The sequence below is a fragment of the Parus major genome, chromosome 3 (assembly GCF_001522545.3).
Source record: "Parus major isolate Abel chromosome 3, Parus_major1.1, whole genome shotgun sequence".
Classification (NCBI taxonomy): domain Eukaryota; kingdom Metazoa; phylum Chordata; class Aves; order Passeriformes; family Paridae; genus Parus; species Parus major.
Window position 1 is genome coordinate 50,776,778 of NC_031770.1, and position 23,678 is coordinate 50,800,455.

Consider the following 23,678-nt stretch of genomic DNA (forward strand, 5'->3'; position numbering starts at 1 on the left):
TGGAAATCCATTACTTTGGAAATTGACTGTAGAAAAATGCCATCTTTATATTGAATTGAAAGGGTAAGTTTTTGAAAATGTTGTGGTGAAATAGGAGGCAACATGCTGTTGACTCAGAGTCCTTTGAACTTGCAACTCCTAATATAGGACTGGGAAAAGTACAGCTGAAGTTATGCAGACTGAACATAGCATAAAACTTCTGAGTGAATAATGACCTCTGACAGCTAAGTGTAGCAATCCAATTCTAGGAATTTAGAAAGGTAGTGGTCTTAAGTTTTCTCTTTACAATTCCACAACTAAAATCTGAGTTATTCTTGATCACTTAAGTGGACAACTGAGAGTTTGATCTGAACCCGATGAATCTGAAGACCTTTAGTTATAGTGAGGTAGCCTTTTGCCTTGAGCAGGCCCAGAGGATATAATTATCATGAAGTGAATGTAGATACCTTACCATTGCTATGTATCTCCTTAAGTTATAGCTGTACCATCTTTGTGGTATGACCACAACGAGAGATTAACACTTCTCTGACAAAGAAATCCCATAAGAGGTGAAACCACTAAACAAATGGTTTTTGATCCATTGAATGTATCATTAAAACGTTTTTTTTTGTCTGAGTTGTAAGAGACATAAGAAGGAAACCGGTCTTATTTTCAAATACTTTTTGAATATTTTGTGTTAAACAGTTGCTTGATAGACATCATAAACTATTATTGAAGAATAGTCCAAAAGCCAGAACTGTTTGATTGAAATTTCTGGTTGCTAAGTTGTAGAATAAAACCTTTTTCTTCTATATTTTCTTTCCAACCTATTTGTTTTGAAGTTTTTTTCTCAACAGCGAGACAGGTTCAGCAGAAAGAGCAGAAGCTATATTTTTATCCAGTTAATACAAAAACAATTTAAACTCCTCTGGAGCTGCATGGAAGGGTGAATATAGAGTTTGAGCGAAGAACCTATTTAAAGTTAAGGGGTTCTCACTTTGTTTTCTGTGCTGCCTGTCGCGGTCTCAGGAACCAATTGAAAAGGGTTTTCAGAAAGAGTAATTTTGGGTTGGTTGTAGAAAAAGATCTGTACTTTTGGATTGTCTTTGGAAATTTACTGTGGGGACTATTTTTCAACTGACCATTGTCATAAATGTTTTCTGTTGGTGGGTACCACTACTCAGAATAGCAAAGATGTGCTATCTTTGCAAACAAACTGGTGCGAAGATTAAAACCACACTGGAAGATGTCAGGTGGGTGTTCGGCCTCAAAGTAAAAACACAGAAGTGAAGGCTAGAGAAATTTTCACTCAAGTGAAAATCACTGCTGTAATAAACTCCATGGTTAAATTTTTAGAAAGACATGTCAGGGAGCAGCAAGAACATGTTCCGTTCAAGTCAGGAGTCAAAAGTGACCTTCACAGGGGCAGGCTGGTCATCAGTAGGTACTGTCCCACAAGGTCTGAACAAGATCGGGCTGGTGATAGTGGCAGGCTTCACCAGGACAAAACCTGTGGATACCCCTGGGCTTCTGACATAAGGGTACTATAATCTGAAGTTTTCCTTTGTGTTTATTTATTGTGGTATTAGTTTAACTTCAAGCCAGTGATGAAACATCTAAAAACTGATGACAATTTGTATTTGGATCCAAATACTCTTATCACTATGGGCTGATTATTTGAAAACAGACTGGAATTTTGTGCTTTGTTGCATCTCTTCAAAGCAAATTCAACACATGTGTCCTCAGGCAGGTTTGCAAATGGATGTCACTTGAAGGATTCTTGGTTTCAGTGGCAACTATTCATGATATCACAGGGTGCCAAAAGCAGTACCCAATCCTTCTTATTTAAATTGCATACTTCACCACTGGGAATTTGTAAAAGAAAACAATTTCCATTACTTCTGCAACTCTTGAACTGAGATTATTTGTACCCCATCTGCTGACTCCAAAGCAATAATTAACTAAGCACACTATTTCCTGAGCAATTGATAATGCTGGCAGAAACAAAAAGATTGTTTGGCATGACTAAAGGTATCTTTGAGCAGAGATATATTATCAAGGCCTTGATTTCCTATAATCAGGAAAATTCTAAAGTGCCATAGGTGTTTTGGCCTGGTTTCACTGGTTAGGAAACACCACTGTAAAGACAGCATATTACTGCATAGGTCTTGTTATATAAACTGTAGATATTAAACTGAAACAGATGTGTTGATTTCAGTTTGGCTCAAAACACACACAAGAAACCAGTGTTTGCCAAATGGAAAAGGATAAAAAGCAGTTGATAAAATGTTATTTTCATACATCTGAGATAATTACAACCAGTAGGCAGTGAAACAAAATTAAAATCTATAAAGAATAAGCTGGCAGTAGCTGACAGTAGATGCTACAGAGAGGTAAAATCCCTGTCAGAGAACCAAGGCAGTAGACAAGTAGAACTATGTAAGGAAAAATTGCATTTTCTATAAAGCTCATGACATAAGGTTTAATACTAATTTATGATGAATTTCATGTCCACAAAAGGTATTAATGGTTGTAACATTAGCCTTCTTTTTCAACTCTATCCATAGTATTTCACTTAATGACCTTGTGCAGTGCTATGTCTCTCGTAAGTAAATACTTCTCTTTCTAATCAGAATTTATTGCCTTTTAATTTGCAATCCTATGCTGTTATATGATGGGACAAGTTTAATAAAAGGAGAGATTGATCAGTTTATTACTATACTAGTAGCAATTTTGTATACCTCCATCAAGTCTCCTGTTACTCTTGTTCTGTCTGGGTAAATCTCTCATTCAATATAAATCCCACATTACCTTGATTTCTACTCTGAAATTCATCAGTCTCTGCTTTATCTTTCTTGAGAGTGAGTCAACCACAACTGAGCTTAATATTACCAGTCAGAATTGATCACTTTTATGTGGTGCTATATATTTCCTATATTGTTTCTATCCATTTTAAAATGCAGTATTTTAAAATAATTCTTAAAATATGGCATTTTTCTTTAAGGCAAGAAGTCTTAGAAGTTCCAGTATGCAGAGGTACATGCAAATTGAATTTTTATTTTGTCTTTTCAAGAATTTTTTTTATATCAACACTTTTTTTCCTCAAGAATTGAAAACAAACGAGCTCTGTCAAATTGGACAGCGCTGTGTCTAGGAAACTGTTAGAGGTAATGCCGATTAGTTAGTGAGCTAAAACCATAGCCACAATTTTCTGTTGATTGTCCAAGGCAGGCGGTTACTGAGTTTATCTACAAGATAACTCTCAAACAAAATATATTTAGCTAGTTAGATTCAATAACAGGGAATTACATTTATTCGATTGAGTGCACAGAATTATATTTTGAATGATGGTCTAGGGAGGGTAATAGAGTGGGTGTTAACATTGTTAGTTTAGAAGAACTTATTTTTCTGAATTGGGGTTCTGAGTATACTTACTGTGATGTGGAAGCAAGTCAGTAAAGTATCTAGGTATTTAAACAGGACTCAAAACCATCTGAGAGTCTAAAGGAAACTGGCAGCAGATACGTTTGGAAAAAAAATTTAACAGGGACTTTTATAGATAAGGGCTTGGTCCTGTAGACAGCTCTACCTTTGTCCTGTGTGTCTCTCATTTGGAGTACAGTAGAAAATGTAAGTCTGTATGTTGTCTACTTCACCCAATGTCTTATACTGATCTCACACAGAAGGACATGCCCTGCATATACTAAATATGCATAATGATGGGTTTTTCTTTGCTCAGTGAGAACAGGATACTACAAAGGTGATTTTGGTTTTACTGCTGTTCAGAAACTCTTGACTGAAAACTATTATGTGTTCAGTGTTTATCCAAACAGGATAGCACTATATAGAGATGTTTTTCATTAGTGTTCTGCCTCTGATGGCTGTTCTAGCCACATCTCTGAAGGGTTTGAAAGCCTTTGGAGTTTTGTGATGGATGTTTTCCAGTAAGATGATTACATGATCAACGGTAAATATGTTAAGTCAGATCTTATACCGAGTCCAATGTGTAGTGTTACTCTTTCTTTCAGTACTTGATCTACATTTTGACAATGACAACCTACTAAATCAATTATTTCACTTGGACCAAAGTGTTATTTTATTGTTAATATTTGCAGTTCTATCATATTTCTCAATTTATTCTATCTTCTTTTCTAAATCAGTCTCAATATAGCAAAATAGGAAAAACTATTATAGAATTTTTTTTTGTTTGAATCAGCGGCAGCCACAATTTTGTTCTAAGCAAACTGATATCATGATGAGAGAATTCATTAATTGATGGTACTGTAAAGCTTTCCACTCTTTATAAAATTTTCTTCTGTTTAATAAAAGCTACTTGTGAGCAGCTGATCATAAGAAAATGAATGACGCCTAAAAGCTATGTTGGAACAGTCATCCCACAGTCTCACATCTTTTTTTTTTTTTTTTATTAGATCTATAATTAATCCTCACTTATACCAAATGTGTGTGACTCAGACACACTGACAGAGGGCTGATGACAAAACATGTTATTGTTGATGTTGTAAAAGATGCACTATGAGCATCTTCCAAGGTTTGGAGAACACCCCCTTGTTCAAGCTGTTTACTCAGTAATCACAAAATCACAAGAACTGTCTCAATGCACTCTTCAAAACAACCATTTTTTTTGTTTTGTTTTGTTGTTTGTTTTTTTAAATTATTTATTTGTTTATTTATTTTTAGGATTAATACAGTCCTTGATGAAATTCCAGAAATACTTCTTTCCCTATTTGCTGGATATTTGTTCTATATTTAGGCAATTGGTAAGAGTAGCTAGCTCAGGTAAAGCAGCTGATCAGCCAGGCTTCACATCTCTATTTACATCCCTGAAACCCCAGAGGACAGAAAAGTCTTTTAATTGGTGAGTCAACCTCAGTAGGAACATGCTTTTAGGAAATGAGGCCTAGACCGTTCCCTTCACATCGGGCACACTCGCTCTGGTTGCCATGGCAATCTGCTGGAGCATGCTAGGTCCAATGAGGTGGAAAACAAGATGGCTTCCTCATTTGTTTAGCCTTAAGGAAAATTACAGATATTAACAAATCATTACAGGGCTAACAGACACTCTGAAGACCTGACCTAAATAAACAGCGTCTTGTCAGATTGCTAATAGCTGCCCAAGTTTTACTTCTTTGGCTCTCCTGAAAGTACGTAGTTAATGAAGATTTTATAAACCTCGATATTTGTTTTTCTCTACCTGCAAGTAAAATCCTGTACTTTGAATGTTAGGGTGGCCCTCCTATTCAGCGAGGTGCATTTAATTTGTCAATCATTTGGAAAGATATTTAAATCTTAAAAAATAACAGCTGACACTTTTGTGAATATAAAACCAAATCAATGGATTGTTCTTGTAACTGTCCCCTGGGAAGGATTTTTTGTATTTCACAGAGGGCTCTTCCTTCCCTGGTGCAGAGCAGCTGACACGCTCCTCATGGTGGTAGAGTGAGGTCTCAGCCTCCTTGGCCTCCGCAGGGCTGTGGAGGGTGACGTGTCTGAGGGGGAAAACATTTCATATAAAGTTGGTGCTTTGAGGATGGGGAAAGAGTAAAATTAAAAGCAGGCATGAAAAAAAGGCATACTAGCGAATGAACCCATCTGTTAAAAATATAGGAGGAAGTGACAGCCAAAATCTGTAGCTGCAGATACAATGGTGGTAGGCTCATGTGGGGGAACCGCAAGGTCAGTAGAAGAAAAGATTACGTCTTTCAAGTTTTCTGGGTTAAACGGTCTGTAATTTCAAAGCAGCCGATTTGTTGGTGCTGATTTGTTGGTGCCAGTCCACTTCCTCAGAGCCTGCTCCCTGGGGAATGAAAGATGAAGGTGAGGAATTTCACAAGTTGCTGAAAGGACCGTTTAAAAAAAGACTTGTTTTGGTAAGCCCTCTGACATACCTTGTATTTACTGGGAGTAAAGACCAGTGTCCTCTGGAATCTGAACAATGGAAGAAAGCAATTAACAGAGAAAACACATGGGACAAGTTTACTGCTTCCTTGATTGAATTGTGTCAGTGACAGATACACATATGAAGGCACATGCTCCCCCATCTAGCTCTGTGCACTTAAGTACATAACTGGGGAAACTATTCCTTTGGCTTCTTTGCTAGTTTTAAAATGTAATTGCTCTTGTTTCCAGTTTGGCCCAGGTGTTTGGGAGGTTCTTTCTGCACTGTAATCAATTTTATAAACTGTAGAAAATACCAACACAGGGTGCTCCTTTTTACATCTAAAAGAGCAGTCCAAGGACTGCAAGACCTAATTAAATTAGATGGCTTCTCCACGAAAAAAATTAACCACATTCCAATATCATCATACTTATGCTGAGAATCTGAATTGTTCAAATTCTTATTAATTATTTCAACAGCGATTCTTTCTATCTCTATGAATTTCCTTGCTCTAAAATTCACACTTGCAACTGAAATAATAGCATGAATTTCAATTATTTTCCAAGACAACTTGTAATTTTAGTCAGAGCACACATGGGCTTAGCAGAGTGAACTGGAAACATGGTGGATCCAGACACTTAATGCAACCATCTGAATGTTGTTTATTCATTATGCTCTGGATGTTTTATTATATTAATATATTATGATACAGTACAACTTGCACCAGGTATACTACCTGCATACATAATTTCACTTGCACTTTTCCTTTCATATTGTGTATCAATTATGTAAATTTCAAAAAACTGCAGAGTGCACTGTGACAGATTTATTTTCTTAGTATACCAAATTTACTTAGTTCAAATATCCTTTAATAAAAAAGATAATATATTGTGTTTGATTTCATGCATTAGTTTATCACTACTTTTTTTTTAAAAAAAAAATCCATCTCTTATGTGCGTCTTATTTATCAGGTGTAGCTGTGATAATGTTGCACTGTGCTTCTCTCTGCTCTGATGTTGCAGATGTAAGATTTCTGATATGCTTCATGAAACATCATGTTAATGTGCCATCTTTAATGATGGACAAGATTTACAAATCGAGTAGAATAAGGAGAATTCTGGTTTGGTCATGGATGGACTTAAACCAATTTGATATACTAAATTATCTAATCAAAGGTTTGGGTTTACAGCTGAAATGTATCCAAATATTGGCTGTTCATATGTATGGAAAGCTACAAATATCCTGAGACAAATTCAAAAGTATTTAATGAGAATTCAGTCATATTTTACCCCTTTTTCTTGGAAAGATACAGCCCTTGACTCTAGATGTTCCTGTGGAGCATTTGTCTTGTGTCACTAAGCATGTTAAGAGGTAATGTGAACATGTATAAAGAAGGAATTACTCCCTGCACAGTTTCAAGAGTGAAAGCTTGGTTCTGATTCATTTAGGCATAACAAAAAGCTCTGGGTGCACTATTATTTTCATTTTAAATGATTTGTCTATCACAATATCATTGAGTTCTCAAGCTTTTAGTTCTGGGAAAGCAAAATATTTGAATGGTATTCTCAGAGCTTCAGCTGGCTAAAGGATGAAAATCACTGATAGTTCTTGCAGGAGGGTTGGTTATATATTTAAAAAAAAAGAAAGAAGGAAAGATAATTTTAAAATTAATGGGGAAAGAATGAAGCCAAAGATAATGATATTAATAGAAGATAACGATTGAAAAAGGAATGTGATGGTTTGAAAAATGTTTAGAAAATCATTCAACTATTGTTCATAAGGAGAGATGAAGTTGTTGGATGTGGCTTTGTGCTGTTACACTTTGTAAATCTTTCCTCTGTAATGAATGACCTCTTTCATTCCGGTGCAGAGGAAGAGTAACACATTTTCCTCCTCTAATTACGCCATGCGTTCATGTTCATTCCTTAGTGTTTCTGGACCCTTGGGACTTTGTAGAACTGAGTACTGTGGAATGGGCTCTTGAAATTCTTGGATGATTGTAGTTAGGATGACTGTCTGGAGGGGACAAAGCCTGGCTACAAGTGTCTGATCTATGGACCACTCTTTTCAATTTGGGCCAACAGCTTTGTCCTTTCCCAGGAGTCCCTACTGGCATTTCTAGGTCTCCTGCTAGATTTCCTGTCTTTTTTTTTTTTCCTTTTTCTTTTTTTCTTTTTGTGGTGGTAGATCCTATGAAAAGAAAATATTATTTATAATATGCTTATATCGTGGAAAATAATTTAATATTCCTTGCACTTTTGGTCATGTAGTGGGTCATGGGAATCAGAAGTTTATTTAAGGTCAGCTAGCAAAATGCCACAGCAGCAACAAAGGATATGAAAAAAGGTGCAGGGGGAGGAATAAAGAGAGAAAGAGAAGGAAAAAGAGAAGAAAAATAAAGGAAAGTGAGAACTTTTCTATCTGAGAAACTGATATTTTCTCTGAATGAAGAAAACAAGGTGAAGGATGAAGTTACCTCATTACATGAGCATCCTTGGGGTGGGGGTTGGAGGAGGCAGTAGGAGGGAAGAAATAGTATGGAACCACTACTCAGAGCAGCCTAAAGCCTGTAACTGGTTGGGGATCCTTGTCCTGACTTATGCTTGGGCAGAAATAAATGAGATTTTCCAACCTGGGGGGCAGGTTTGACTTAACAATCTGTCATATCAGAGCCAGGTTGTGTTCAAAAGAAGGTTAAATTCAATATGGCTTCTTCATTGGTCTTTTCTTTCCAATGGTACTGGGAAATTGTTATCTTTTGCCACGTCCAGAAATAGATACTACTTTTGCCTGTACTTAGGAAACTCAAATCTTTATTTTTTCAGACAAAGTAGTTAGTAATAACTAGTTCCAGTTGTAGTTCTTGTTATTATGGTCTCACCACTATTATAAAATAGTAATACCTTTCTGAAATGGGCCTTGCCTTGAATTTTTTTGGTGTAGTTTCTGTCCCAGTATGATTTTTATGTTATTATTTAAAAGTTGAACATAAAAGATGGACCATTTCTGAACAAGTCAGAGAAAAATTCCATTCTCTTTTGTTTCCCTTTTGCTGTTTTTGCATTTCATTTAGAAGGAGATTTGAAAGGTGTCATTTGACATAAAAAGTCTTCACTAAGAGGCAGTGAACCTTAGACTGTTGGAGAAATAAATATTTCCTGTGCTATGTGTAACTCTGAACTTTAGAATATGATCCAGTCATTAAGAAATGCATTGCAGCTTAAAAACTCTAACCTCACAGAGAGGGATAAAGTTGAAAGAAGTTGTGGAATTCTGATGATGGTAATCCCTTTCTTTTCAAGGAATAACTGTGCAGACTTAATTTTACATTTGTGTCTTTTTAAACTTTTAATTCATGTTACTAAGATTTCTCTCAGTCTTTGCTCTGTCTCTTAAGAAATTATCTTCTTTTTCCATTATTTGCTTAGTGTCACGGTTTGCAACAAAAGCAAACCACTTTTCTTCTTTTTCCTCTTTATTTCCTCTCCCCCTCTACAATTTATATTCATTTGGTTGTCTGCCGATTATAATAGATGTATCACTTGCACTCACTGCTGAATGCCAGCTGCATGTGGACATTAGCCACTTTTCTTCTGACCAAGCCTGTCTGTTACAGATCTTTTGATATTTACTCTTTCTGCTGCCAGTAATCGTGTTTTTAATTCTTTTGTTTTCTGTGTACACAAACACAGATTATTTAAAATCCCTTCCTTCTCTCTTCAGAGATCAATCTCCATCATATGTTTTCATTTTCATTAAGTATTACCTTCTCTCTCTCATTGTCTTGTTTCTAATTATGGTATATGTTAGTTGTGTTTTGATAGATGGTTGCCCAAAACACCAGAACGATGTTTAAATTACCATGGTCAGACATCAGCTGCTTTTTCCTGAGAGTGCAATTCCTCCCCTTTGTAAAAGTATCATCATATTTCTGCTTAGCTTCGTGTAAAAGGCTAACACATGCCTCATGGATACTAACAATTGAATTCTATGAGGAATAATTTTTCTGAAGTCTAAAGTTTTATTAGAGGTGGTTAGAGGCACTACAACAGTCCAAAGAGGTTTCCTTCAGTGCAGGTCTTAGGGGCGGACAACATAAATCCAGTCTAAAGTTAAATCAGGAAGACTTTAATTATGAATGAAGAGTGCAGAGGTTGCCTTAGTTCTTGGTTGGGTTTTTTTGTTGGTGTTGTTTTTTCTTTTCCTCTCTTCAGGTTACTCTTGGAGACCAATGAGAAATGTTTGCTGGCACTTTTAGAAAATACAGCTGGGGTCTACTTCCAGACATTAACCTGAGTATAATCTAAATGTCCTATAAATATTCATGTTAAATCAATCTGGTAAGCTTAGTGTGCATCCCACAGCCTTTGCACAGAACTTTAGAAAAAATGTTAGACTGGCTCACTACTTTCCAGCACAGCACTGGGTTGATGCTGCAAGAAGAGAGCAAAAAAACTGATTACCTGGAATCATGAAGGAAAATTCTTCCTGGGTGGCTAGGGAAGATCTACACTGCTGTCAAGCCAAACCAAGGAGTGTGGAGATATGACTTGGGAATTGAAATTGTTCTCCTCAAAAACTTGCCTAGTCACAGGAATCTCCTTTTTCAGCAAGAAATGGCCCAAAGGGAATGACCAGTGTGGTCAAAACTGCAGTAAGTACAAAAGCATACCTTGGTTTTCATCCTACTCTCTCCAAAGTCAAATGTTTTTCTGTATCTATATTCTTCTACTTAAAGCAACTCAAAAAGTTGCCACAGCTTTGCCTATTGACCTCAGCCATTTTCTTTGGTTTCCTTTCCTGTCATGCACTCCCTTGGGTCACCTCTATGCTCTGGCTTGTGAGGTTCTGAGAGCTGAACTGTGCTTCTAATGCCGACGCAGAAATACAAACATGGACAATTTGAGTCATGTAGAAACCTTATGTTGCACTCAAGTCATGCAGCCCATTGAAGATTGGTCTTTTTTAGTAGCTGGTAGTCTTTTCCCAAATAAGGATGGCTAATTGTAAAATGCATTGCACTTCCTAGCTGTAGACTTTGCTTCTCTGGCTCCCTTTTGAGCAAATATTTGGAAACTCTGGTATGAGCCTATGTCTTTATTAGAGTTGCAGTTCTAAACTGTGTTGGAGGCAGGGATATAGTACCAATTTATTCAGAGCCACATACTAAGGAAGTTGTGCAAACTAGCGAAATTTTTCACAGTAAGGTCATGATCTGTGCTTTGTCCATGTAGGAACTACAATTTTCTAAAAAATATATCAGTGAGAACTTGAAGGATTTGGAAACTGAGACCTGAAACATAGTGTTCTTGTGCAGTCTTAGAAGAAAAATAAGTTATGCACATTTTCAATCTGGCAAAAATTTGGCAATATTATTAGAACACTTGTCTCTATCAAAGCATTCAGAAACATTTTAAAGTAAACAAATCCAGCTAGCAGCAGACTAAAGTTGATCTAAAGTAAAAAGCAAAATCTAACAAAATCCTACAAAACATACTTAGTCCCTAGTTATTGTTAAATAATTTATTCTACTATTACTAACTAATAGTGGGTGCCAAAAGCCATATACATAATGCCTTGGGCTTGCAAACTGTATCTAGGTGGATGTGAATTTTCAAAATCTTTGAACTTGGTTTGTTTTATTCATGCTTTCTAGATATGCTCCTATTATATATTCATGTGTGCATTATATGTGTATATACATACATGTCTGCTCACTTATGTGTGTATGTATATTATAGTGAGAAAAAGTTTTTAAGTAGGAGACTTAAGGGCTTGTTTATCTCATCAAGAGAGGGAATAAATGGAAGAAGTTTTTATTTTGGTTTTTTTTTTTTTGTTAATGAGTTGGATCTAATTTTTACAAATTCCAAAGCTGACCCAGACATGCCAAAGCAGGGTTTGAGCTGATGAGCAGCTTTTCTTTAGAGTTGCATTCACCCTGAGAAGTTTAGTAGTGGAGTTTCCAGAACTGCCAAAGCACTTGAGAAGCAGAAGACTTACTGAACTCGATGGGATTTATCAATACCCTACTAAGATGAGTGATGTTTTACGTCTGACTGTTTCACAGACAACACCTTGGAAAAACTAGAAGACTGACTTAAAAAGTGATGCACTCCCTCCCACCAGGAATATGTCCCCATTGGAGGGGATTCCTGTCGGTGTCTGCCAAAGAGAATAGATGGGATCAAAAGGGCTGGTGTGAGAGGTGGCTGCTTTAGCTTTATATATGTAGTTTGTTCTGCCTGAGAACCACTTCTGAGAAAAGGAAAGACATTTTATGTGTTGTAAAATAGTTTGTTTTGGGAATAATGTCAGAAAGTGTGTATTCGACTGTTATTGTTCAATATTCCCAGGCAGAGTAAGGATACTAGAGAAAGGCAATGGCTTAGTCCGTAAGTATGTGAGAGCTAGAAGTGAAAATACTATTAAAGTGGCTCCTGCTAATTTGTGAAATATGAAAACCTCTTTAAGAGTCTTGCTTAGGCAAGATGATTGATAGCTCTCTTAGTGCTAGATGTATTTATTTAGAGGAGAAAAACCAGAAACTTCAGCAGTTAACTGACACAACAACCAGAGAGCCGGTGGGAAAGAGGAAGACAGAAGAGTAGTACTAGCTTGAACTGATCTTATTATGTGGGAAAACTTGAAAGTCTCAAAATGGGAAGGAAATGTTACCACAGGAATGGGGAAGAAACTGGCTGGTGCAGCTTTGCAAAGCTGGCTGTGAGATTGTCATACTTCATGGCTTAGGGAGTGGATATTGTTTTACTTGGTTTCCCCTTCTCCCTTTATTAAAATATTGTTGTTGCCATTGATTAAAATTTGCAATTGTGGATAATAATCTCACTGAGCACCAATCTTGTAATTTAAATTCCTGGGTGAGAGGCTAACCTTGGGTTTCACTGGGAACCTCAATTCATGTGGGATCTGCCCCTTGCTGCCAGGATGAAGGAGAACAGCTACACAGCGTGGCCAGCCTTGTCTTTCCTGCTGTTCCTGGGCATAGCAGGCTCCCGATGTAGGTGTACAGTGTGTGCTGAGGAGGCTGTGCCACAGGAGCATGGCAAAGCTGGCAGTGGGGCAGCTACGTGCACCTCAGGGTGGCAGAAAGGCAAGGACTCTGTCCCTCCTGCCTTTGAAAATGCAGCCCTGGGAAGGACTGTGGATTCTGTTACTTGCTCTCACTCTTGTGGAAAGTCTTGCTCATCAGTTGTGATGCTTCATCCTCAGAGACCTACACACCCTTGTGTTTGCTAAGTAGTGGAGATATCTGGGGAACCTGAGGCATGCTGTGATCTGTTCCAGATTTCTGCTCTACTGCCTGGCAACCAGAAGCAAGTGGAAATGAGAGATGCAAAGTTTTGCTCCCATAAAATATTATGGGTGTAAATTGAAAAATTTAAAATTTTTCTAGGAACATTGAGTTCTCTGCAAAGAAGGCAATAAAGTACTTGTGACAAGGTGAATGGACAGGACCCAGTTTATCAGGAGTTAAAACTGCCTCAGTCAGCTGGAGGCTTACCAGCCACTAGCTATTAGGATAGTCATTTCCCCTCAGGAAATACCTGCTGGTGTATCAAGGGTAATTGCTAGCAGTCAGCTGTATCCCCAGAGGGTGGGTATATAAAATCATCAGGAAAAGACTGAACTGTTCCTAGTAGGAGGCAATAGCAACTGTGACTCTGTTAGTGTGCATGTATGTTTGCGTGTGTCTTTGTTGTTTATCTTAATGAAGAATCTTAATGTAATGTAGGCTTTTGTTTCAGTTTTAACCCTAGATGTGACTCATCTTAGGGTTTCTGCTGAAGCTTGAATTTTACAGACTTCTTTCCTTATCTGAGGCCACCACTTGCAACACTGACTGGTTTGTCACAAGTATTCTCCAAAACAGAGTCGATAATTACATTCTTCTGAATGGCTTGGTGTCACTATGCGGTTTTATTTCTAAAATACTCAAAATAGAATTCCTATGTGACCTTCACTTTGTTATGCTCCTGCCAATCTTTCCTCTCACAACAGGAGTAGACCCTCTTGCTTTCCTGAGTCTTAGTTAAATTGTCTGTGAAGCAGGTAGATCAAGTAATGTCTAGTGGTTACCCTTTAAAGTTCATTCTAAAATTTACAGCATTATAAAGATGAAAAACAAGCCAAAAATTATAGAAGCACTTGTGCAGTCAGTTTAAAGATTTGCTCACTTTCCTGCCTAGGCAGAGGTCTCCCTGGAATATCGCATCCATCAGTGCTAGCCTGTCAATTAAACTACTCTTTGCCTCCATACTTTCTGCAGTCATAAATTTCCCAGAAGTGCAAAGAAAGCCAGACACTCAAAATAGGTCATCCTACTGATCCTTATCTCTTCATCTGGACATATTCCCACATAACCAGGCTTTTATTCATGCTTCCTGGGCTTCTCCTCCACTCTCCAAAAGAATCCTCCAGCCATCAAGTTGTTACTTGGTTGTTACCTCACATGGAGGCTCTCCCTGCCTCTCCACCTGCTCTTGCTCCCTCTTCCACACTCCCACATCTGTTGCATGTGTGTTTGAGTAGGATCCACTGCCTCCTTACCAATGGAGTGAATTTGTCAAACATTGAAGTGAGCTTCACTTGGTTGTGAAGTTAGGTACCTCCGGAATGTAGTCAGCACTTGCATGCTCTCTGAAATGAATAGTAAGGCCTGTCATGATCATGTTATCAACTAACCACAGACTAACATGGTTTTTGAACTAGAATAAATGTCAAATATATAATAGATTTAAGAGAGTTCATAAGCCATTTTCTAGTAAGTCACAACTACAAAAAAAGGAATAAATTGATGAATAAACTATTCACAGTGCAGGTGTTTCACTAAAGCAGTTTCTCAGCAGAAAATGAGATAGGATTCAGGAGTAAAGCATCATTATTTACTCTGGTCTTTCTTCCTTGTATTCACCTCCTGAGATGAGGGAAAGCATCTCCTTTCAGGCTGCTGTGGTTGTCTTAGGAGTAGTGAAGTCGTCTCTGAACACCTTCAGATAGTTTATAATGAAATCTTAAACCTTTGCATGTACATGGAAGTATGTCAGCTTCATTATTCTAATTTCCAGAACTGAGCAAACCATTAAGCTGAATTCTGAAAGAGTTCTTGATTATAAAGTTAAAACCAGCAAAATAGTAATAACACTCATCCCCCCCATACTCATCCCCCTTCCCAAAACAATGGGGGAGGAAATACCTTCACATCCAAACTGTTCAGATGATGCTAGTTTTTCCTTTACTTGGTATATTCTTCCTGGGACGCTTTGTAGGATGATTAGAAGAGGCTTGAGGAAGGCACATGATTTGATTGCCTGGTTAATTTCCAAAACACTGTGTTGAAACTGTTAGTTCATTGCCTTGCTGCCCTTTTTAAGTGGATGGGATCTATTGAAGGGAAGAGATGAATTCTCTCCGCAACAGTGCAAACCTTTGTGAAAATGGATCCCCTTATAAATGGGCCAATCCTCTCCCTGAAAAACAGATGCCAGAAGCAGTTATGGGACATTATGTTTCAGTTCTAGAGACTTCCAGTTCTAAGAATAAAGTAAAGGAGTCATTATTTATCTAAACAAGGCCTTTATGCTATGGTTCAGTGGCTGCTGGACAGCCGTGTGATCTGTCTTGTGTAATGCGCTCACCCCCTCCTTTCCCCGTTTGGGAAAGAGAAAAAAGGACTTGTACTTGCTCATAACATACTTGCACATCTCACTGTCTATTGTGCTGGGCTGCTCTGTCTATTATGGCCCATTAGATAAACAGGGTGTTGAGCAGCCTCTCAGCTGCCGATACGCACAGCAGCGCTGATAACATGCTCTATGTTTAGAAGGGAACCAGTGCGTCACAGGCTATGTGGGATATGTTTACACGTACATGCTGTGTGCTTTCTCCTCAACAACTGAGAGCTTCCATCACAAAGCCCCCCCCCCTCTCTGAGGAAACAGGAGGGTTTTGAAACCATAGTCTTTTATCTTTTGTGATGGATTTTTTTCATGCTGCTTCTCAAAATATCGCCTTGTATTTCCGTGTCTGAGGGTAAATGAAGTGAGATGCAGATTCCTGATCTTTCTCTGCTCCTGTAGGAAGCTGCATTTTAAATACAGAAGGAAGGAGACAGCTGGCTGAAGGCATACTTTTTCTGTGTTACTGATTCTGTCAAAGTTTCTGTGTATATGAGGCAGCTGACTTCTCTCAGGAGCTTAGTGGTCAAACAAGTTACATTTTACAAAAGAATCTGATTTTTTAAAAGTGACTTAGGCACTTCAGAGCCAAGATCTCTTTATTTGATAATGGGGCTGGGGTTTATCTATTCAGGGAGGCAATACAGCTTTGCTGCATTTGGTGTTGACCTTCTGATATGTACACAAGGCAGCACAAAAGCTCCTCTTGTACTTCTGAAAATGTCACCCAAAGCACACAGTGCTCTGGAAACCACGTTTTGTGCAGGGCTAGTCCAGGATCAGTGAGCACAAGCTTGCAAAGAGCAGACAGACTAAGGAGGGCTTGCCAGTGTGACAGGGCAAATAATCAGGAGCCACTTGCTCCTTGATTATATAGTGCAACAAAGTGAGCACTGACTAAATTGTGAGAAGTTAGGTGTTCTCATTTTTAATATGGGAGAGGATGTGAATTTTTATCTGGGCCCAAGTTAATGGTCACTGCAACAGAGAAGGAGCTCAGCATCCCCATTTACTGGCCAGTGACCAACCTGAAGTGACATGCCACCTTTCCTGCTATGTGCAGCTGGACACAGGGCGCATGTTCAGAAGTATAAAAATTCTCTTGACTGCTCAAGAGGCTTCTTGAGCCATGGCCAGGTTCTAATGTGTGATGGTAATGCCCCAATACAAGGTAATAAAATAATGTGTCCATTAAGACACACTTTACATACTATCCAAGTACTTGTCTTAAAACACTCAGATTGCAGCCTTCTATACTATACTACACAGCAAAAAATGCTTAGAATGTGATAGTTCATTACAACAGAATGAGTCCAGTGAATCGTTCATTCTTGATACTTTTTATGTTCCATAATTGTGATGTTATTAACAGATCAACAAAACAGTTCAGCAAAACCTTAAAAAATTTCAAAGTTGTTCCCATGGAAAAGAGCTCAATTTTTCTTTCAAGATTTTCTTGGCAGCCCATGCTTATGATATTTTTAATTAGCATTCTAATGTAAGATGTACTAGTTACAGTATTCTGATTTTCAAAGTATTGGTAAACAAGACAACCCACATAATGTTTTTAATCTCTCCTTTATGATTAGAATCACAAGTATTAAACAAAAAATTTATTGAAATGGAAAAATGTTGGCAATGCCAATACTTTGTCATGAGTATTTTAGCCTACATTTAGCATTAAAAATGGATGCTTTTTTATTTGATAATATTCAAAGTTTAGAATTCTCTCAGTTTTGCGGATTACCTATTTTACTTTTCCTTTTACCCCATTGAATCCTTTTGAAACTTGGAAAAGCTTTAATGCTTATATACAGATTCTGTTTTCACTGCTTTACTACTTCTTGAAGAGTGCTAAAGTTAGCTTCTTTACCTGAATTGACATACTGCAAGATTCCTTTTGTAGTGTCATGAGGAATCATATTAATAGCATGCCTTAATTTCCAGTAAAAATTTTGGTCACGATCGCAGACTTCGAAAATTGGTGTTTTAACTTGGTCTTATTCCCTGATATTCATATTTTTTCTCTTTCTTTCATCCACTCTGCTTTCAGTGTCAAAATATATCATATTTTTTTTCTGGTGAAGGATTAATTCAAACTCAATAAAAATAAGAAAATGTGACACAAATGCATACACAGTGAAATTCATCCCATGGCTGGAATGGTGCAGCACTTACATAGAAGTCCCAAAGAATGTAGGGTGTATTCTGGACATTTTTGGCTATCAGAAAAGTTCTGGTAGTTTCCATTACTGTATTAGATGTCTTTGTCTGGACATTTGCACAAGTGAGTGAAGTTGAGATTGAAAATTGAATTTGTTATTAAAAATACTCTATCTATATCTATACCTATATCCAAGCTGTTTTACTTGCATATTCATTTTACAACATAAACACCTACAGTGAATTTGACTTATCACTTATTTTTACTCAGTGTTTGGGTTTTTCTTAATATACAATTGTTTTTTAAATGTACAATTATATCAATCACAGTGCAGGTATGTGAGTTAGGTGTCCCTCTGATCAGGAAGCCTAATAAGAGAAATTTCAGATTCCTGGTGCTTATCTCACCTTGTCTCAGGTAGTAGACATCAACCAGTGCAGAAGCACAGAGAGACTCTGCCAGGTCTGCATTGTTCCCTTCCTGCAAATGTCATATAGTGGAGAGTTTAAAGACAGAATCATAGAAAGGAGAAAAGAATGAGGATTGGACAGAAAATGTGAGAAAAGAGGATATCCTAGCCTAAGAACTAAAATCTCACTTAGCTTTGTTTTTAATATAGTCCATACCGAACTTTCATTCTGGTCAGTTTGGGTGCACTGTTCAAGCTAGAGGGACCTTCTTCCAGATTCCACCAAGTCCAAAATATCTCCAGCTGGGCACTTCTTTTGCTCCTATTCTCTGACTGACATTTAATTAGATGTTTCTGATCGTGTGTTTTAAAGCAGGAGTTGTTTTAGGTAGACCACTCTTGTTAACGGCAATTAACATCAGTAGTTCTCTTCTAGGTCTGGCTTCTTCATCTGGCCTCCTGCAATGGCTATAAAGTTTAGGCAGGGAAGAAAGCAGTCACACATGAGAAGTGAGTAATCCTCAGTGAAAATCTAGTTGTATAGAATGTCTGTTCTCCTTGCACACATCTCTGGCAACAGTATATCACCACGTAGTAGTGATACAGGAAAGCTAAACTGAGTCATTCACACACAGGAGAAATGCAGTCCTGACAGAAGCAAGCAATCTAAAGTGCTAGAGTACATATGCAATCAAAAATATATACGGTATAAATCCTGTTTCTCAGCAGTAATTTGAGTGAAGAAGGGTTCAACTCTAAATGCAAATACATTCAGTGTATGATTCTGTTTAGATAGAAGTAGTCAGTAAAACATTATATTATTTCTGGTTTAGACATCAAAGCAAGATTTCTTCTGAACATTAGGCAGTGGCAGCTATTACAATAATTCCTAATTTGGTTATATTTTCACATGATAACACCCCTTGCTTTCATACAGCACATTTTCCTTACAGCTGTCGAAAATTAGCATTGCCTATTAAAATAAAATGAGGGTAGAGAGGGCAGTAGAGTGATGAGGTGGTGCAGTGGCAAAATATAAGCCAAAATGAATTATAAAATATCTTCTACTCTTTGAGTTTATGAAATACTACATTGGGATTTCAGTTCCCAGCATCGCATCCAATTCCCACCTTCCTAGATTCATACGGGCACACACAACCCTCATGCCCTTTTACTTGACCATATCAAGTGAAAATCAGCAACAGAAGGAAATTTCTGTTTCATGCTGCAAAGTCTACATGACTACCATGGAATGCTGACCAGAACTAGTATGAGATTGTCTGCAAAGGTCAGGGATAACACCAGGAGCATGAGAAGCCGGACTGTATATTATACTTATCAGAGATAAGTATAATATGCTGTTGATTAAAGGCATATTTAAAATAATGAATTGCTTTGATGATAACTCTAGCTACAGCTGTTATGGTTCTGGGTGGATCTGCTGCTCTCCTGAGTCTTTTTCCTGGTGTAAGCTGCTCCTGTGTGCCAGTGGAGACCAAGCGTTTGATGATGGTCACTCTTCTCAAGATTGGTACTTTCATGCAGTTTAACAATGCTTCATGCAAATATCTGCAATTGGATAGGGAGAGAAAATGTTGGAGATATTTGGGAGAAAAATGCCGTTTATTAGTAACAGCCATTGAAATGCATTCTTCAGACCACCCCCAAAACCCAAAACCAATCAGAATCTTAAGTGCATAGATTCATCTTCTGTGCATTTCTTACTAGGTGAATAGCACCATCTTGACTGCAGTGAACAACTGTGTACTCTGGTGTGGAGCAATGTCTTGTTCAAATTAAAAATTTCAGGATTTGGCCTCAGGAGAGTTTTTTTTGACTGAGGACTTTGAGGTCTGATTAGCAAAGGCCAACCATTAGTCAATAAATTGTCATCTTTCATCAAATAATGTGTTTGATAAATCAGTTCGTCTGGTATTCAATCAACTTTTTAGGCTGCTCATAAAATGTGATACTTGTCAAAAAAAACATTTGTCAAACAAACATTGTTGATAAATTTCTGCAACATCCACTCATATCTAGCTTACAGGCTTGCCTTACAAAGCACCTTCCATTACTTATAGTCCTGTTTTCCTCCTGCATGCTCCCCTCCTCTCCCCCCACAATGCAGCTAGAGGAATAAATATTTTCCTTGTGATCGCTTCAGTGTTTCTTCACAAAGTTTTGGAATACAAGGAAATAAGAAGCAAGGGCAAAGACCAGAACTTTTTATCTTTCATTGCAGTACTTCCTTCTAAAAACACCACAGTTTTAAACAGAAGTTTATTTATGACTTCAAGAACCATTGGTGATGCTGGTGGAAATGAAGAATCAATTTAACTCCATTATAAATTTGTAGTTACAGTAGTTATATGTTACAGTATTGTGATACTACAACCAAGAGACTCAGAAAAATTAGCACATCTCACCTGCCTGTTGGCATGGGTCAGGCAAAGTATGGGTTGTAGGACACCAGCACTTAAGAACACACAGAATCTAGGGAAATAAGCTCAGTTTCACAAAATAGAGTTCTGTTTCCTGAGGGCTGATTCTGCTGAAGAGCTCTGAAATATTCCTTGTAATTTCAGGAGGCTGAATTTTGAGAGGAGGTGTTCTCTGTGTGTGCCTGTGTGTGTGGAAGTGGTGATGTGGGGGAGGTGAAAGTCTTCCCAGTGGAACTTTGTGAATTCATTGTTCCTACATGCTCTGCAAAAAACCTGAAGGTCCCTACTTGTTGAAGTTTTTCATCACAGAACCAACACATTTGTCATCACTGTGTAGCTTTTTCTTATAGACCACATGGAAAAAAGACCTTGACCTCTCCACTAGGAATCCTCACTTTAGTGGGAGAAGAAATTGCCTGTGGTTTTTTATCCAGAGTTTTTGCCTAAAGGGCCACAGCTGGCTCCTCAGACAGGCTATCTGACACTAGCCATTTCTGCTGGAATCTGAGATACCAACTAAGTGGAAGTTGGTATGTATCCAAACCAAGAAAGACACAGGGCCACTCTGTGTGCAGTGTGGCTGCAGTCAAACCCAGCCACTCAGACTCAGTGAGAGGCATGGTTTCCTTTGGTGGTATAGGTGTACACCCACATTAACTGCTGAAGAATGTCTTTAAAATGTAATAAAGAAATCTGCTTTCTTTGAGTGCCTGCGTCCTTAGAAAAGGGTCTTCATTAGGAAGAAGAAACAAGATCCTGTACTGGCTTACATAATTTGCCCATCTTCCTGAGTAAATTAGCTTATCAAATCATGTTGTCTGCTCTGTCTGTCACTTTCCCTTTAGCTTCCTCCCAACAGCCCACACCTTTCATGCCCAGTAGGTGTGAAACCCATTCATCAGCTTAGGAAATATTGGTAGCAGAAGGATAAAAAATATCGTCCTGGATAGATGGCATGAAATGGCTAGGTAGAAACCACAATGAATGTTCTGGAGAGAAGTCCTGCTAGGATTCAGTCCCTTACCCATTCTGAGAGGGGGCATCTAAGTGGCCAGTCAATGTATGTGCACTGACTAGCAGAGCACTGCAGCACAGCTCTAAGCCAGACTGCTGCATAATGCTTTGTGTGTGGTAGGAGAAATGAGGAGAGCGGTATGTGAAAGATTATTTTTTTGGGAAATGGAAGCCACCAGAGTTATTAAAAGAGAATTAGAGACACACAGACTTCAACTTTCATTATGAAAAGAACAACATGTTTTTGAAGAAGCAAAAAAAACGTGTGCTGTGCATCATCCTGTTTATCGTTGCTGCTGTTCACGCAGCCCTCCCACAGGAATGGCTACTTGCAGGGTATATTTAGATTACAGGGATCAGATTCCACTGCACCACTCTACAGTACAGGTCAAAACTATCCTGCTTGTTTCCATTTTCAGCAGAAATGTTAAACATTTTGTATGTGAATGCATAAATTCTTTCTTTTTAACTAAGGATATAAACAGTAATATCTCTTCCCAAGAACTTTTTTTTGTGTGCATAAAACTAATTGCCCTCTAATTCAGTATTACAAGAACTGACTTTTTTCATGGGATCAAAGCCATACAGACTTATGTAATGGTGACTGGAATATCTCTGTACTGTCAATATTAACTCCAGCCTTGACTTCAGATGCCTCCCACCATTAAATATCTTACGTGGTTTACAAATTCTGCTTGTCTAATTGGGCCTTCAGATGGAGAAATTTCTAAGAGTCTACAGAGCCTGCCTAGTAATTGGCTTTGCTCAACAGAGTGTTGGGACAAAACTCATTGCAAGTTTTGAGCATCAGGCGTTATCAGAGATTTACTGTGGTAATGAATCTTCCTTCATAAGCTGCTCAGAAAGTGAGTTGCCCATGGTAGTCAGCTCTTACAACTGCCTTTTAAAATGTCTGTAGTTGATTAACATTTTCCCACAGTCTTGTAGGGAGACTCTGAAGATAAAATTTCTGTGACTACTTCTTTGTGATTTAAGAGAACTATAGTGAAAGTGGCTGGAAGGACAACTGGTCTGAGGAGCTTATCGGAAAAACGTTACTGACAGAACACAGTGTCTCAGAGCAGGAAGGTCTCTGAGGAGTGGTTCACCTCTCAAGCCTTATCTCAGATGTGTAAGCATTCAAAATCCCCAACTAACCATGTGTGTGTAGGCAACCTAGACTGCACAGAAGATGTCAAGCAGCGTGATCTGGTCTGACGATTGCTGCAGAACAATTAACTCCCATGTATCTGGTGTGGCTAAGACTGTGTCTGCTGCATGCAGTGGCAGGCTTCTGGAGGCACTTGTTCACACTGCACATTGGCAATGGAGGATGGTTCTTCAAGCTGCTGTCAGTCTCCTGCAGCTTGCAGATTTTGCTATTGAGATGAAGGATGTCTTCCTGTTATGTCCCTTGGGATGTTTCTGAGCTCTGGGTCGTGACTGGAATTACTGCTAGTAGAGGCACTGCAGTTAGGAATGAGGGCAAATCTAACATGAAGCAGTGACTCTCAGTGGTCTTGGACAGCCTGGAGAAAGGGAAAGAACTTGAAGACCAGAGGTGGCTGGCTGTGGCCTCAGGGTTGAATTTTTTTCAAAGGCAGTTTCTGTATAGCAGCTCCACTCTGAAATGGGCTGGAATTCCTGTGCCAGTCACTCACACCAACACCACCTGGATCCAGAGGGTCACTCGGATTAGCAGAACATCACCCGGCCAATTGTTAGGCAGGCAGTGGTGGGAAAGAGCTGGAGCTCCATTAGAACTAAATCACATCGGCAGAGGCATGCAGGCTTTTCTTTTGCCAGGATTTGCTAGTTCTCTTTGCTCCCACAGTCTTGTCTAGAGGACTTAATACACCCTGAACCTGTGCAATAAGTGGCATTAATTTTATTTTAACTGAGGCAACTTAAAACCTTAGAATGTAGTCCATTATTCTGCAGTTGATGAAAAAGCATCTGATTCACATCCAGCATCTGACTCATCTTGTGTGTCTTAGGCACACGTCCTAAGATATACAGGGTTACCTGTGTGTTGCCTGCTACATCTACCATGCCAAATCCATCTGAAATTAGAAGG

General features: G+C 38.3%; 1 long non-coding RNA gene across 2 annotated transcripts; it reads right to left on the reverse strand.

The window, feature by feature from the left end:
- Positions 1-2,934: 2,934 nt before the first annotated feature.
- On the reverse strand, positions 2,935-15,358 carry LOC107201399. Of its 2 annotated transcripts, XR_004496390.1 has the most exons (5): positions 15,093-15,358; positions 14,811-14,886; positions 14,447-14,536; positions 5,886-5,925; positions 2,935-5,794 (listed from the first exon to the last, which is right to left on the reverse strand). It is a non-coding gene; the product is annotated as an uncharacterized LOC107201399 (long non-coding RNA). The 2 variants fall into 2 exon arrangements; XR_004496391.1 differs by lacking the exon at positions 14,811-14,886.
- Positions 15,359-23,678: the final 8,320 nt, after the last annotated feature.